Below are 18,587 nucleotides of genomic sequence, written 5' to 3'. Positions count from 1 at the left end.
TCATGCAAATTAGATATATTTGCTCATCACTACTATCAGATAAGCATTACAAAAAAGCAGTAGTTTTCTGTCTTAGAATATCAAAAATTGAAAGTTGCAACCCTATACATTATTGCTTCAATCTATAAACATTTCAAACTATTAACCCGGGGAAGAGGGAGGGAGGGAGGGAGGGAGGGAGGGAGAGAAGGAAGCACAGAAGCAAAGCACTGAACACTTGGCATTACAGAATAGATACAGAACATTAGCAGCTTACTGTGGAGAGTGGTTTAATCAGGAAGTAGCCATTATCCTGCCGCTACAGAGCAATGACAGCACTCCAAGACAACAAGCCGTGGTTTTGGTGTTGGGTTTTTTTTTCAGTCAAGAAGAAGAACGAACACATGCTATCGTGCCCGAGCTTTGCTGAGCCCAAAGGTCGCCAGATGTCTATTGTCAAAAGCTACCCTGAAAACGAAATTCAAGCGAGCGTTTACAAAGCTGTATTTGAAGAAGCATCTAAAATCTACCACCACCTCCCTCTGTGTTACACACAAAACATGGCTGTCTTATTCAGAGATTAGCAATTATTGTAATGAGATACTGTCGAGAGGGTCAAACAGTACTTCCTGCAGTTTACACATCTTGATTTCCTGGTAAACAAACCGAAAGGCAGGTGGAGCACTTGGATCACGAGCACGCACGTGCTCACATGACCAAACCCAACCCAGGTGCAGCACGCACTTTTAATAAATTCCCTTTCTGTATTTTAACTACATGAGGCAACGTGGTAGCAGAAAACATAAAAATAACTGAACCATGAAGGAAATTTCTTCCACAATGTTACACAGTCATCAATGCCGTACTTTGTTGTTTTCTTTCCAGGTCCAAGAAAAATATTTTATTTTCTTTAAATTATGCTTACATACACACACACACCCCCCAGAACAAACTGCTCACCAAGTTGTTTTGGTGTAAGAAAGTGCTATGAAACGATAACCTGAATCAACCCTAGAAAAACCAGAAACTGAGAAAAACAAATGCTAATCACTCTGTTCAGGATTTAAGCATCCATCTCCAAGAAAATAAAGTTTAAGAAATCTACTAGCAATATTCAGAAATTATCAAAATTAACTTTCTGAACACAATTTAAAGGAAAAAAATCAAATGCTCTGTTTTGTTTTTTTTAATCTGCCTCAGACTTTTCCTCCTCAAAAAAATTAATCACATATGGACTAGACACATGGCAGTGATCCAGTGAGAAAAGCTAGTTGTTTCCTACCTATAATCTTTCAAAAAATTCATTTCAACAAGCTCCAGTTTAAAAATCAGATTTTCACAGTGGAACGGAACAGGGCCCTAGGCTACTGTGAAAATCAAAAGCAAAAACAACCCCAACAAAGAAGCAAATAAACATCAACAACACCCCACCCTCCCACCCCAAAAAAATAAAATTAAAATCCCTAACAGAAGAAAAGGCTTGCTGCTCCTAAGCAACTAGAACAAAGTATTTGGTGTATTTGGTCCACTGACAGAAGACGGAATTTCTTTAAGGGATAAATACAGCCAACTTGTTACCCACGGGGTCAACGCAAGTGAAGCTGCTGGAGTGCCCTAAACCAACCGCACAGGGCTTGACCTGCAGCGTGCAGTGAGACAAAAGATTATTTGCGTACTAGAGGAAACGGGCAAAGGCAGGGGGGAGAGGGGTGGATCAATCAATTAATTCTCCCTCTCAGAAACTCGGCAGCATGAAGCAAGACGACCTAGGGAACACACCAAAGTAACACGTCTGAAGAAAGAAATCAAGGAACAGAATGATAAATTAGTTTCTAATAATGATGTTATAAATACATTGCAGCCATTTTTCACATTAAGCTCAAGAAAGGAACAAAGGAAAGCTATGAGAAAAAAAATACAGAAAGCATTACTGGAAAGATCATGGAATATGAAGGGGTGTATCTGTATCGGCAAACTCTGCTAGCGAAGACGTGGCTTGTGCCAGGGAAGGAGTTACACTGCCATCACAATCTCCCAAACAATGCGAGATGTGTACTAACAAGAGGGATCTCTGCAACCACAACAATATCCAAAGTAGGACTTTGCAAGTTGTGCTTGTCGCAGATTAGTACAGCCACAATCTCCTCATTAAACACTTGAATATAACTCATTCCCTTAAGTAAAACCAGACCAAAACTTCAGCATTTCATTCATCTGGTTTTCTACTGTTACTCCTCTTACAGAAAAGCAGTTTTGTCAAATAATACGTAGTTTTCTGAAGAAAACAGTGAAAATCCAAACCATCAAATGAGAAAAGCCTTCTGCAAAGACAAGATGTATCGGCAGAACTCTTAGCTTTAAAAAGCAATGTATGTTGTATTTAATCAGGTTAAGTTTGGTACCAGTACCACTGCAAACAAGCTCTCACAGCAAGATGTAGGAGATCATGATCTAAAGTCGCAATCTGGTAATTATTCTGAATTCCAGAAATCGGCATGCTGAAATACAGCCACAATGAATCTGAGTCTTACGTGACTCAGGGAGAATCACGTACAATAGTTCTACACGTTAAAATACTAGCTCATAAATGATGATTTTTCTAAAATTATTTCAATCCATATTGCTCATAATGTGAAAAATAATTTTCTGTGGAAGAGCTGTTTTGCATTGAGATAGCAATGAAGGAGAGGGAAACAAAAACATGACATTGGAAACAGCCAAACAGAAGGTCCATACTTAATTTTTGAACTCCAGAGTTGAATCAGACTCCAGCCCAGTAACAGTCTGTGCAAGATGTTAAAAGCGGGGATTTGTTTTCTACCAGTGCAAACCATTAGAGAAGCTGAATATACCGAACTACAGCCCACTACCACCGTGTTAGTCAGCAAGAGAATAATTGATGTTCTCAGACAGAAATTCTACAGGCTACTACAATACTGGTGTCCAACACCTCACCTCCATGAAAAGAATATGTTTATAACACAGGCCTGATGGGATATTGAAACATATGATACAATAAATCACTACTCCGGCTACATCTTAAATACGCATCAACAACTGCCCTCATAAAATGGCACACTGTCAACCTGTAGAGCCCATCCGAACAGTTACTGTCTTTCTGGGAGATTTTTTTTTTTTTTAAAAAGAGCATCAGTTTCTATATAGCAAATTCTAACTAGAAATATGAGTATTGAATATTGGTCTAGCTATAAATACAGGTATCGAAAAATAAATAAAAATTAAAAATATGTTTAAAACAATACATACAGTAACAGTGAGTAAAATATTGAAGAGCTCTTTTATTGAGATTTCAAACATTGCCCTGGGAACTAAATCTATGGTCATAAAGAAAATACAAAATCCCAAAAAGTTTATCTTAAAAAAAAAAAGCTTCTTACAGAGACTTGTGTGCTATGATTCCTGCCAAAGAAATTGCAAAAAGTTAAGAATCATACCACTACAGAGCATAAGAATCATCTCAACACTGTATCAAACCCACAACTATCACCCCCAAAAGAGAGATTTGAGCCTATCTAGAACCACCTGTATCATTCAGGTAGCTCTATTCAAAAAAAGTTTTTATTTAAAACTTCATAGTTTATCCTATCATAAAGAAATATAAAAGCAGTTAAGCCATGAATGTTGCTTATGCTTACCTGAGAAGAACATGTAATGTCTACGCAACCTGTAAGGGAATGCCAGGCAAAGCCAGAGATCTATATTTTGCATCATACCTTGATGCAAATAACAAAATTGCTGCAAGAAATACAGATTACTTCACAGCAGAAACACTTCCTTAAAATAGTAAACATTTATTAATATAAACACAATTCCTAAATCCAGCATCAGCTATGAATACAACCTGCAGCAATGGCTTTGGAGAGCATGAACTCCCTGCGGTCATCTCTGTAGTGCATTAAATCAATAAATTTATTTCTATAACTTTAACATGCCATATTAATCTATCCTTTGCTTCTAGTAATTTTAGCTGGAATCCTTTGACACTAGCTGCATGGACAAATAAGGAGGGAACAAAAGGGACAATTCATTACTATAGAAATAATTTTCTGGGGTGGGACACCAGAAGTTCTAAATCTTTTTACTCAAGAAAAATTAACAAGTTAATAAAAGTGACCTCCAGCTACACTACAGAAGATGGAGGGGGGGAGGGTGTGGTGCGATGGGGATGGACACACCAACCAACCAACTTTCCTCCTGTGCCAAAAGTCTCAACCAGCTGAGAGCCCTTCGCACAATGGCATACCAAAGCAAGTCATATTTCTGTGCCTATAAATTAGATTCTGACGACATTCACAAGCCTCAGTACCATTTTTTCCCCATATGCTACTGCACAGAGACCATTCTTGGGTTCCACCATTACACAGCATAACACCAGATGTTGAAATTGGTCTCCACGTTTGAAAACATTAAGATGCAGCAAGAGACAGATTATCTCATTTCAATTAGTTTCTCACCACCAAAAAAACCCATAAACCAGGCTGACACTAAGTCATCTCCTTCCTTACACTGGTTATAGCCCTACCAAACCAAAGGGAAAGAGGCTCCCTTTCCCAAGGGAAAAAGAGAGCCGGCAATCTTCTCTTTGTTCCACCTCCTCCATATTCTGGTCGCATATACTGGTCATATTGGTCATGATTTAGCTTCATTTTAAAGGCCCGTTGGTCCTCATCGATTTATTTACCAAACGCATGGATGCTTCATCTATCAATTTTATCCTTAAAGTAGTATCTTGGAATTGGAATAAACACAGTAGCTACTACAGAACTATCAGTCAGAAAGTGATACACCATTATTAAGCACATCACTAACAAAACCCTAATAAGAACAGAATTGTTTCAAGGCATGTAAAAGTTACTCAAATGAAAACCCAGAAAGCTAGTTTATTCTTTACGTTAATACAGTGCCCAAAAGCATTCTTCATGCTGGCTCATTACCTAGAACTAATCACAAAACTATTCAAAATCCCAAATAATCATTTATTTAAGTAGCATTCAATACATTTGCTACTAGCTTTCACCCCACAAAGTTTATATACCGAATAAATTCTGAAAGAGCATAGAAAAATACCTGAATTAAGTAATTTCACTGCATTTTAATTTTCCTGCATCAAAGCCTTCTGCTACGTTCCTTCTCATTTTGAATATTGTGTTTATCAAAATGTCTTAATATTACAGAAACAGTAGTTTTACCTAGCAACTTGGAAACAAAAGAAACTAAAGCACACCAGTATCTTAAGGAACCCATTGTCCTATGTACCAAAACATGTCATTTCATAATAAAGTTGATGCATCTTCCAATAAACAGTTTTTCAATATTTTTCAGTATATTCTATTAAAATATAAAGAGTTATTCGAATAAAATAAATAGAAATTCAAATTTGATGAGATTTGAGACTGGGATGATGTTTCTTTCAATGTTCTATATACATTACTATCAGCCATTTGAAAAAGCATTACAGAGACCAGTATTCTTATAGTTAAATTTTAATTTTTGATATAGTAAATTCAGTATTAACTGTTAGTTAGTCAAACTGAAGGCTTTGGGGAAAAGAATCACATAGGTAGCAAACATGGCAAAGAAATGTACAGAGAAGGAGGGTTAAACTACTATTTTCCATAAAAATAATCATTAATTTACCATTTTATTAGAAAGTTGAAATAAAAAATTATTTTGCAAATATAAATATTTTCGTAAGTTTTAAAAGCTTTGAACAACTATAAATATATATTCTTTATCTATCGTCATAATATACACATACACACACTCACAGATCCTCTGAGAATACAATATTCATTTTGCTGCAGAAGAACAGACATTGCATAACAATGAGATTTGCTAATGAAATCAGCCATCAACCTGGAATACATATGTATTAAACCAAGACCTCAGTGTCATTTTCTTTTTGCATCGTTTGTTCTTTCTCTCATTTTTCCTCGACCTTTCAGTATCTTGTCCTCCTAGTTTCACTGCTTCAAGTACAGCCATATTGCAAAATATTTTCTTAACACTGTATGTACAACACTTTTTATTTTACAAAAATTTATTTCTCTGCTTATTGCTAAATGTAGATTCTAATTGCATGGGTTCTATCAGCATTGTTAATGTAGCCTTGAAAGAAAAATCAATGGGTGCTAAGGAGACAAAGGAGTTTTATTTCTCTGTAAAACAGCAGGGAATATCTAAGAAAAACTGGGTGTCACTTGGAACAAACTATACTTTCACAGCTAAAGTTACACACCAATTAATACAAGAATTTAATAGAACACCACCACATTTTTAGAAATCTCTGTATCTACTGATTAAACAGGAACAGAATTTAGAACCATTACATGAATAAAAGTGCAATTGCTTTGCAGGAACATGCAAAATCACCATGAAACCAAGCAAAACAACCCAGCAAGTTCAGTAACAGTATGTATAAGCATGCAGTATACATATCAGTTACACAAAACACTTTACTGAAAAAGAGGTGAATACTAGATGGATTTATTTTACTACTCTACTTACTACCATAAAAATTAAAACATTACAAAAGTATTTTAAAAGGCATTTTTCTCTCATTATACTAATACCATATTTTGGTTTTGTGGGATATGTGCTGCCTTACGCCTCATATATAAAAAGGAACCTAGTTACACCCCGAGCTCCAAGAGTATCAAAACTATGTTTTGAATTCACCCCCAAACTAATAATACAGCTGACTAAACTTTTCTACTGTTCTCATTTTACAGAGTTTTTTAATTGAAATAATACAAAAAAAAGATATTGTTACTATAATGCCACCATCAAGTTAGCATTAATGTTGATAAGCTCCAAAGTCATACCAAAAACTAACACACAACAGTCGAAAATAAGTATTTGCTGGCTTGTTTGGTAGGTTTGGGTTTTCCGTTTGTGTGGGGGGGGTTGTTTGCTTGTTTTTCTCCTTTCTTTTTCAACTAACACTCCAAAACCCTAATACCATGAAGACAAACTGCCATTTAGTTACTTTTAGTAAACCGAAATTGCATACGGAACTCCTTTGGAATAAATGAAAGCAATTTGTAATTTATTTTGTCATTTTATCATGAGGGCACAAGAAAGTCATTCAGTCATTCTATCATTACGATGGCCATCACAACACCCAAGAAACGGAAGGCACAAGAGATCACTGAAAAATAGAGGAGAAAAATAATGAAACGTCTGAAAATGGACTTAACCATCCCTGGAGCCAGTCACATCAAATCGTTGCTATACAACCCAGGAAGAATACCATCAAGATACTGGACGTAATGAACTACGCAAGTAATTGAGAGCTTTGAAAGCTGCGAGCATGTAACACTTATTTTTCCTTCCATTTCTCTCACTTTTAAAGATATGCGGCTACATGATACGAACATCCAGGCATATATCATATGAAGCAGTCTTACTGTCATTCGTGCATTAACATGGCCTAATCAAAAGATGTATGAAGACTATTTTCAATCATACACTATCAAAAATGCTGCGGTTTCAATTACAAAGCATTTGTTGTCCTGCAAGAGCACCATCCACATTACATCTCAAAATGACCGAAACTGAATAGATTGAGGCACGGTTAATTATAGCGGGCTCACCTTTAAAAGCAAAGACTATACGACCTCCAGGGTTTGAAAAAAAGAGACTGTGCTGCAACAACCTTGACCCTGGAAAGTGCTGGGTCATTTTCTTCTGTGATGAACAGTGATTGCTTTCTATAATTCTAACAATTGTCAAGTAGGCTAAAGAGTATGGCTGGCAGGTGATAGTTGTGAAATGCTTGCACTTTTAACAATGACTTATTACCCTGTAATATAGGTCAACTGTCCAATTGAGCATCTTCTACAAGATGTTATAGGCTCTTGAAGCCATATGCTACAACAACTGACATCAATGGTTTTATTAGGGATGAAACTAGTGTATATGGGACCTAAGATTATAGAGAACTGTTAAATTCAAACAATTAAATGAGAAAGACTCTAAGATACCCAAATCTACTATACATATGAAATATGTGATTTTGGTACATAACTGTTGACACTAGGCAATCACACATATATCTTAAGTACAGGACATCAAACTTCACAACTTACACTTGGCACAAATTTCATTCATAGAAATGAGAACATATAAACCAGTTACTCTACAGATAAAGTGAACCCTCATTCTATAAATATAGACTCAGCCTCATAGCAGAACACAGATGAAACCATATCAAGAGTACACAGAATTAGATGCTGCCAGGTGCTAAAAGATACTTGAATTTTTATCAATAAAGAAAAAAACATGAACTCAGAAATAAGACTGAATTTATCAATCACATTTATCTTCTCTGAACTAATCAGAAATAGCCTCTTCAATATATAGTATAAAATTCTGCATTTTGCTGGGATAAATCACACAGATATAGATGCGCACAGTACGAGCATATTCTAAAAAGTTAGCACTGTCCAGTTTACCATGGTTTTTGTTGTGGTTTAAAATCGTATTCCAGAAAATTAACATATACAGTTTTAGTATTGTGCTGTACTAGTAGTTGCATCTATGCCCACAAACACACACATCCCCTTTATTTTCAGTAACACACACTGATTAGTTAAAAGCTATTTCTGGCACTTCATGCAGAAATTGCAAGCAACCTTCAAAACTTACTTTTAAAAAATCTGGCAATGAAGCATGCTGATGTTTTTTCGTAATGAAATACCCCAAATTGTACTGAATTATGATGACTACTATTTATCTACTTGTAGAGAACAAAAGCGGAGGACAATTTATTAAAGCACAGGAGGAACTCCTGAATACTGGAAGGTCACAGCCTATGTGCTGAGCTGCTAAGCAAAAACATCTATGATGTTCCAGAGCTGCCATTTTTCTTCCTTGACAAAGACTCCATCTGCCACAGAGGCATTTACAGCCTCAGAGTCAGAATATCAATGATTTCCAACCATTCTGCAAGTCTGCTTTCACCTTGACATCACCTCTGTAATACATCTAAAACAGATGATACATATAACCCCTCTACAAGCTCTAAGCCCATGCTTTATTCAACTGATATGCATTTAAGCTGTGCTCTAACAAACTATTTCTTTACTTCCTCTGAATTGTGCAAGAATATTAAAACTCCAAATTCTACATCCTTTTCATTGCCGTGCTTGTTTTAAATAAATTACCTTTGGAAAACCTAAAAAGAAAACCTTTCAAGTACTGACAAAACATGTAAAACCAGTTAGAAAACATCTGGTCATTTTAAAATCTATATTTTCAGAATGCATATGCACACAATCTCAATTTACTTTTTCCTTTTCCAAATAAACAAAACATGCCTAATAGGATCCTTATTATAGACCACCGTGCAGAATAAACTATCACAGCTTCACTGAAATCAACAAAACTACATTCAGCTCTACATCTCTTTACATATATACAAACTGATCTTAAAAAAAAAAAAAAATCCAGGTTAGAGCTGTGACAAAAAAGGAAAGAGAATCTTGCCTTACTGAATGAATACCTAAAGAACTAGGTCCTCAGATAAAACAGATTATACGTGGATCAATAAAACAATTTTTTATATATATATATTCATGTATACGCATACATGTATATGCACGCGCACACACACGTTCTCCATTAAGTATGAGAACATACAGTCCATCATCAGGCTCATCACAACACGACTTTAATGAATGTATTCCTCGATAGGAAGTTTTGGAGTCTTGAAATTCAGGTAGATGTTGGTAGTCTAGAGTAATTTTTAAATGTGCAAACTTGCAGCTTGATTTTACAGTGAAACTGGACTACAGAGGAAACAAATCTGTATTACAAATATATATAAATGCATACAATCGCATAGCTAGATGTCCAACTATTGCCATACAAACCCTCAATATGTTAAATATATAGGAGCAAATATTTGAACACTAGACAAAACTTGTAAGCAACCTTATGAAACTTTACTTCAGAATGCCTGTAAAGTACCTATTTTACAATCTCTTTACCTCCCATCCTTTCTTCTCATTGCTTATGTCTTTACGTCTTCCTATTACTAGTGTCAGACACTTGATAAACTTAATCTGTTCTATTTCTGTGAGCGCTCTGCCCACTGTTCACTTTGTTCAGGCTGCTTTTAACATTCCAAACATAAACACAATTTAGGCCAAGAGTATTTTTCTAAATCCATATGGAAAAAAGGTCTCTTCATCCCCCAAATTACATTCCCTCTAGAATTTCCCTGGCTAAATCACACTAGGGCTTGGGTAGACTGCAGTATAAGGCAGAACTAGTTCAGGCATTACCTTTGTGCTTGCCTTAGAAAGGGTAGGATCAGATATACACAGATACATATCCAACATCTTTATTTTATGACTTACAGGTATTCATCTGACACTCCCATATCACATCTCACTGAAAAAAACCAAAACCAACTAAAGAAAAAAACACCACCAAACTTGTTCAATTTTCCACCTGCTATCAATAGACATTTTGGTGATTTCTTATCTCATCTGCAATTCAGCTACCCCTACCCATCTCTTCATTACCTCTAGCTAATTACTTTGGGTTTTTAGCGGTGTTAAAGTGTGTTGGCAAACTAAAATACATGCAGGGAGCACCTGCATGAAATACACTTTTCTCAAGTCAAATACAGACCAGCACTTCATTGTTCGGGGCACCATGCTGCATCCAAATTTAAGACAATTGTTGTTGGAAAACCAAACCCAACAGAAAAGCAAATGAACACATCTTTGAGAGGATGTACTACAACGCAGCAGAACTAAGGAGGCAACCAGGATAAGGTATTCAGGCCTGGCCAGATCTGGGAGACAGCACTACCCTAAGAAAGGTCTCACTGAGGGTGTGGAAAGGCAGTGGAAAAAACAAGAGTCGATCACTGTTAGAAATCCAATACATCCCAGTCTTACACAATGATAGCTGTCCTCCACCACATATTCCCTGCTATAAAGCACTGGCTTGAAACAATTCCTTGATGCTACTGCTCTTTCTCATTCTACCTTCCTCCTTTAAAAATCCTAGGAAGAAAGAGACAAAGGGGAAGAGGAGGAAAATAATTAAGGACTTTCTAGTTAAGATAGAATCATAAAGTTGTTTAGATTGGAAGAATCTTACAGGGGGCATCTGGTTCCACCTCCTGCTCAAAGCACAGTTAACTTCAAAGTTCCATCAAATTGCTCAGAGCCTTGTCCAGTAAACAAGATGCAGATTTTGCAGGCTGAGGGCCCATTTCAGTGTTTCATAGAACCACAGACTGGTTTAGGTTAAAAGGGACCTTCCAAGATCATCTAGTCCAACACCCCTGCCGTAGGCAGGGACATCTTTTCCTAGGTCAGGTTGCTCAAAGCCCCATCCAATCAGACTTTGACCACTTCCAATAATGGGGCATGCACAACTTCTCTGGGCAACCTGTTCCTGTGTCTCACCACCCTCATCATAAGGAATTTCTTCCTTATGTCTAAACCTACCCTTTTTCAGTTTAAAACCACTGCCTCCTGTCCTGTCATTGCAGGCCCTGGTAAAAAGTCTCTCTCCACCTTTCTTACGATCCCTCTTTATATATTGAAAGGCAACAATCAGGTGTCCCTGGAGCCTTCTCTTCTCCAGGCTGAAGAAGACCAAGTCTCTCAGCCTGTCTCCACTGGGGAGGTGCTCCAGCCCTGATCATCTTTGTGGCCTCCTCTGGACTCGCTCCAACAGCTCCATGTCTTTCTTGTAGTTGCGACCACAGAGCTGGATGGAGAACTCTAGGTGGGGTCTGACCAGAGCACAGCGGGGGGGGAGAATCACCTTGTACTGGGCACCCCAAAATTGAGATACAGTACTCTAGATGTGCTCGCACAAGGGCCAGATGGGGCAGTAGGAATCACTTCCCTCAGACCGCTGCCTACACTCTTGCTAATACACCCCATGAGGCAGTTGGCCTATTTTGCTGCAAGAGTACACGGCTGACTCACGTTCAGCTTGCTGTCTACCAAAAGCCCTAGGGCCTTTTTGCTACTGCCCCCAACCTGTCCTGCTAGGCAAAAATTTCTGAAAAAAAATCTTTTATTCTTATTCATCCACTGTTAAGATAAATTAATAAATGGTTTATGGACTACCGATGCTACAAGCAATGGAAGAACAGAGCTACAACCACAAATCAAGAATAAGCCAAGGCCTTGTGCCTTTCACACATGGTTGGAGAGAGATGCGGATCAGTATGCTGCTCCCAGTTACCAACCTGTTCTGTTTTCACAACAGTTTCTCACAAAATACACATCTAAGCTCTTCCAGTTGTCAAGTTAAAAAGAACTCTCATTGTTTATTTAATTAAGGATTCCAGTTGCCTTCCCAGTTTTGACTCTTTTCATTCCACTATTTCAAATTTTATTACCACAGGATTTGGTACGTACCTTAAAATCAGAAATTAAATACAGCAAATTTAGTTTTGCCTAAGGATTTTTAAGACTTTAAGAATATAATCAAATACCGAATGATTCACAGTACTATTATGAATTCTGGAAACAGCAAATAAAAAAACCCACGTACGATATGCCTCCCTCCTTGTAACCCTTACCCACACCACACTTTTTGGAGCTTTCCTGTGGTGAACTGGTGAAGTCCCACTAAAAGCAGCTTTCTAGTTGACAGAAGAACACAATACTCAGATTAGCTACCAGCAGAAAAGTCCCTGAAGACTTAGATTCAAAAGATAAGGTTGTATCAACTTACATATGGAAAATTATCTTTTCACTAGTTGACTAGAAATGTCTTCTTAACCTAAACATCTGAATTACAGAGCTACTGTATATTAAGACTCTGAAATTTAATTAGAAGTAATATTTCTCATTTCCCATAATCAGACAAAGCTTTGTACTTAAATGCTAAGAACACTTCTTTCTATAAGAAAGCCAAAGAAAACAAAGTGAAAACTCTTAGCTGATCATATGTACTTTGAAAGATTTCTGAACTTTTAAACTTTTGAAGTAACTGTAAACAACAAAAACACTTTTCTGTGCAAACAGATCACTGCTATTGCAAAGATAAAACCAGCTGGTCTTAACAATACAGTGATACTACCGAAAATTCAATTTACATCTGAGCTTCTCCAGTTGCCATCTGTACAGTAAAGCTTGATAAACCACTTATTCCTCCTAACAGATGCTAATCATGGATTGAAAATACATAATCAAAATCTGCTCTTTAACCCTTTCAGCAAATAACCGTTATTAAAACTGGTTTGCAGCAGCAGCATTAGAACAGTTGGGACTAACTCTTACAGAAGTTGTGTCAGTTGTGTGGGGGTTTTTTTGTTTTGTTTTTTAAAACTGCCTTCCTATTATAAAATACAACACACCAAATGTAGTCTATTAGTTTAAAAGAAAACTGTAATAAAACTCGGTATTCTGCGGAGAAATACGCAGTTTATTAATTCTTTCCTTCAAACTTTCAGTAATTTTGTTAATTTTAATTCCATAATTGTTTTCTCTAGCATGTTAATTTGTTTTCCTTGATAAATAAATCTAAATATACACATACAAGCATATACATGTACACACACAATGACCATATTTGCAGACAAATCAGCAACATAGAGCAATAAATTACTTTTATTTCAATTTTTAATGAGATTAATTTCTAAACATAACTATACAAAAATAAATAGAAAAAAGGCATAATTGCCTTCTGCCTTTTATTTACACTCTGTATACTTACTGTAAGCACATAAAACTGTTAAAATGGTATTATTTTTAGTTTCTTAGTCAATGTTAATTATTGTTATTATACTGAAGTAAAGATTTAATTAAATCTGCAGGTGTTACACTTCTATGAAGGAAGTCAGTTCTCCCATTCTTTGGGGGATGGGCTGTTTTGGAAGCTTTTTTTTTTTTTTTCTGAGCTTGCCAAAAGTACATCTACCTGCACTGTCAAAAAACCCAAACTGCTACTTTTCAAATACTATTACTACAAACAATGAACAACATGTTTTCATAGAACCATAGAATGGTTTGGGTTGGAAGGGACCTCACAGCCCACCCAGTGCCACCCCTGCCACGGGCAGGGACACCCTCCACTAGCCCAGGTTGCCCAAAGCCCCATCCAACCTGGCCTTGAACACTGCCAGGGAGCCAGGGGCAGCCACAGCTTCTCTGGGCAACCTGTGCCAGGGCCTCAGCACCCTCACAGTAAAAAAAGCCCAAAAAACTTCCTCTCTATGCCCAATCTAAACCTACCCTCTTTCAGTTTAAAACCACTGCCTCTTGTCCCATCACTGCAGCCATGGTAAAAAGTCTCTCTCCATCTTTCTTATGATCCCCCTTTGCAAGTTGAAAGGCCGCAGTCAAGTCTGCCCCAGAGCCCTTTCTTCTCTAGGCTGAAACACACCAACTCTCACAGCCTTTCTTCACAGGAGAGGTGCTCCAGCCCTCTGACCGCTGCGGCCTCCTCTGGACCCTATCTAACAGGTCCATGTCTGTCTTGTACTGTAGGGCCCAGAATTGTTTTGGGGGAATATAAAAATAATATTCCAAAATCAAATGCTCCCTCACGTGAATTCTCTGCATCCTTTTGAGTATTTACATGATGAAGAGGCAAATGCAGCTATGTATCTAGGTGCTTTTAAGCTAACTTCTGACGAGAAGAATGGGAACAGTTGCGGGGAGGGAGCTAATGATACACTCAAATTGCCATAAAAGCACAGAACTGTTTTTGTTAACCCAAGTTCAAATTTTTCTTCTTTCACCCTTACCTGTCCTTACAATGTGTTCCAATTTGTTATCAATAGTTTCTCATTAGTAGCCAGTTACCACACTTCTTACCAAGTTTCACTTACAGCTCAACAATCACATTTTTTGTGTAATTTCTTTTGTTCTGAGATGTAGCGGCTGACAAGGGACAAAGCCCATGTTTTTTTAAAGAAAAAATGCAGGATGCTTGCCTAACTTGCATGTTTCTGCAAGTCTACTCTGTTTTTATTTAGTTTGCAAACAGGCACTATATACACTAAAGTTTCACGTAAGGGAAGTGCTTTCCTTGGCAATTTGCTTCTGTATTTTAGAACCAGTTATTCAAATATACAAAATCTTTCCTGGGTCTGTCAGCAAAAACCTCAAAACACTTTATTTGCTGTTGTTCACCTTCACACTCCTAGTCACCAATTCAAAGTAGGCCAATGCATACTTCATTAACGTGAAAAGAAACTGGACAGTTTTCAAAACCTGTCAAACCCTTATTCTACTTTCTTTAGAAAGCATGATTTACGAATCCTTTAACATCTTCCTCTTCTTTGTGTAAGAGTTTTTTTTTCTCCTCCGCTCTCTCCCTCAAAACATGGAAAAAACTTAAGTGTAGATCTCACCTAGAACACTGCTTCTGCTAACCACAGTATTCACCAACACTAGTATTCCTGTAATGGCAACACCTCTCGTAAGTTTAACTTGTCATCACGGTATTTGGTCAAATCCTGAGGCCCCTCTTCTTAACTTTACCTTAACTCTAAAAAAAATTGTTCAGCTCTGCTCAGCTGATCTTTTACTTGCTTAATTATAGCCATTAATAAATTCTTTAGTTACAACCGCACAGAAAAATTTTAGAAAGTATCATCTGCATAACTTTCAAATATTATGTCAATATTCTACATTATTTCAGTTTCCACAGGTAAAGTGGTACTGTTAGAATTCCTCACCACCACATTTTGGAACAAATAAAAAGAGCCATCATTAGAGATGAAAATAATTTTGTATTTTGGGAATAGAAATTAGTATCCTCAAGAACATCTTATCTAAAATGGCATGACTTTAACAGAAAAAACAGACAAACAACAAAAAAAACCCCAAACAAATTAAAAAAACCCCTCACAACTCACAAAGTACAAGAAATTATTACTTGCCATTTTTCCTAATCTTTTCAAGCTCTCCCTTGAGCAGCCTATTTGTTACAGCAGAATGCATACTGAAGTGCTGTTTCTTTGTTTGGATGGAAGGGTTGTTATTGCTTCATAACAAAGAAAGTATGTTCTATAGGCTAAAGAATTGACTGGACCCACAAAAATGTTACAGGTGACTAAGGATATGGTTTTTCTTCTTTTTCAGAGACTGACATTCTTCATCACTCACAAAAGGATTAAGTAACTTATAGTTGGCCATAAACACACAAGCAGAATAAACCAGTACACTGAGTTAGTAAAAACAATCAGCCTTAAAAATAAGCTTGTTGAGAGAAAGAGATCTACACCTGGCTATTATTTCCCTTCCATTTTTTTAAGGCCTACGGAAAAAGTAATCAAAAAGCACAAATCTTTCTATGAATTCCTCCTATTCAATTGCATATTTCAAGGGAGAAAAGTTATGCATGTCAGCTTGACCATTTATGGACCATTCTTCTCATTTTACTGAGTAAAGCACTTTTTTGTTCAGTATTCATCCTGATTGTTCCACAGAGTAAGACAGGTCAGCTGCAGCCAGCTAGCAGCTCTCATTCCGTGGTTGTAGGTCTAGGGCAAACTGCACCTCTAAGTAAGATCTAGACTTGTTTGTGAGTAATAACTCCCAGAACATTAAGGAGGAAGGGGCCCTCGTAACACTTGAGCGTTCAGAAAAGTCAAGAGAGAAATTTTCAGCTCAAGTAATGGTTGTTTTCATATTTCTATGTACCTGTATTCTGAATGGGACTGCATCTCCTTCCCAAGGAAAAGGACTAATTTTTTTTTTTTTTTAAACAAGATTTCACAAGTCAGAAAGTTAGCAGGTTTAGCTTTTTAAAACCCAAGATATGGTTAATGTTTAAAACTAATTAGATATTACACCCTCCTACCCCCTACCAAACTGGAAGCTTCTTCTAGGAAGACACAGGGAGGCCAGGAAGGTAGCAGTCTTTCAGTTTCAGTACATCCCAGAAAAAAATGTTACCTCATTAACAAAAAAACAACAGGGTTCAGCTTTTATGAAAAGGAAGCTTTTTCATTAGAACTGGCTCACCTTACGGAAGCTGGCAGTACACTACTGTATTACAGAAAGCTTCACAATGTCTGATACCTGCAGTAAACTCTAAATCCTAGATATGTTTTCCTACTTTTGTCTATTATTACAAATTACTTAATGACTTTCCTAGTTCTTTTTTTTTTTTTAATTGGTTCAGATTGCTGCTCCTTACTTTCAAATAACAGACTACCCTACCTCCCGCCCTTACCTGCTCACATATCCCTGCCTGCTAAGCAATGTGTTAATTAGAAAACTGTTTTGACCTTTAATTCACTTGATCCCTCCTATTTAATAGATCAGCTCTCTCCATATGAACCTATTCTTTGCATTCAGCAGATGTTGGTGCTTTTACCATTCCCATAAATACTGTATTAAGTCATATGTAGTGGTTTTAATAGCTTCTCTTTCCACATTGTACAGAAGGCGTGCAACTGTACACTTGAAGAAATACTTCTAAAACCTCCTCCTTTTTTTTTTTCCCCTATTGTCAGTGCAAATTTTATCTTTGCTGATTGTAAGGTTACCTCTGGGATGAGGGCATGAGGGTCGCTACTGAAACATAAGACTCCAATGTATCACACAATATCATGTCTTGGATCTAAACAAAGCTTTTGTTAACCAACGAATCTCATTACTGGACATAGACTCACAATACATCTTAACAAATATAAGTATGTTATTTGTTATTTTCAGGGTGTATTATCAGAAGTGTATGAAGAATTGATGGTTAATATGAGCAGTTCCAAAATAATAAACTTGAAAAATCATTTCACATCTCTCTCAGATTTTCCTCTCTCACTTCATGTACCTGACAGACAGTAAGTACAATAGAAGTTAAAAAGCATGCCTGACAGTTGCATCTGTGAGGTAAGCAAAGCCAGCCAGGCTTTCTGTTTAAATCTCTACCTATTTTAGTTTTCACTGTTAACTTTGTCTAAAACAAAAGTACTGGAGTAAGATATAAAGACTTTTTTTTCTTCAGTTATCCTGAAAAAAACCCAAGCAAATCAATTTGAATGCAAAATTCTTTATTTCCTAATAGTCTAGTAAACTATTAATAAAACAAGATAATTCATGCTCATCGTGTAGCAAAATATCACACATTCTCTGACTGCTCAAAATACTTTTCATAGTTGCTAAAAATTTATTTTGGAATTGAAACTCTCAGCACAATCTCTCAATTCATTTTAAATACTCCCTGAATTGCATAACATCAAACATCAAAACTACTAAAGGTGTATTGAAAATGCGCAACACACTAAAATTACATTCTATCATAGTTATATTTCAAGCCTACATACAAAGAAATCCAGAAAGAATGACTAACAGTGTTAAAGACCTACTCACTAGGTCTTTGAAGTCACAAAAATAGTTGCACATGTGGACTAAGAATCTAAAAGTCTTAGTTAAGCCTGTGCTTAATGTCTTGCTGAAATCGGGACCTGGATGCAGAATTTAGCACTAAGCCACAGAGTACATAACATTTTCCTTTTTCCTAAATGAGTCATGCTTTTCAGAAAATTACCAGAATGCTTATTACTACAGCTCACTTACTGTGATGAATGTGGTCAGTTCTGTGACATTGCTGTTTTGCAACCTGCAAACAGAAAACAATTAATGATC

General features: G+C 36.7%; 1 protein-coding gene across 20 annotated transcripts in view; it reads right to left on the bottom strand.

Moving 5' to 3' along the window:
- Positions 1 to 18,587, bottom strand: part of BAZ2B (bromodomain adjacent to zinc finger domain 2B) — a 158,142-nt gene that overhangs the window by 91,812 nt on the left and 47,743 nt on the right. For 18 of the 20 annotated variants that reach the window (XM_054829077.1, XM_054829076.1, XM_054829087.1 and 15 more), the window contains exon 2: positions 18,519 to 18,561. The exons of 1 other annotated variant lie outside the window; for it this stretch is intronic. The gene's annotated coding sequence lies outside the window, so the exon portion shown is untranslated. Of the gene's footprint in view, positions 1 to 256; positions 448 to 18,518; positions 18,562 to 18,587 lie in introns of all 20 variants that reach the window. One more of the 20 variants, XM_054829078.1, reaches the window with a different exon arrangement.

This window comes from Grus americana, chromosome 6 (assembly GCF_028858705.1).
Source record: "Grus americana isolate bGruAme1 chromosome 6, bGruAme1.mat, whole genome shotgun sequence".
NCBI lineage: Eukaryota > Metazoa > Chordata > Aves > Gruiformes > Gruidae > Grus > Grus americana.
This window is presented reverse-complemented; position numbering and strand designations above follow the sequence as displayed.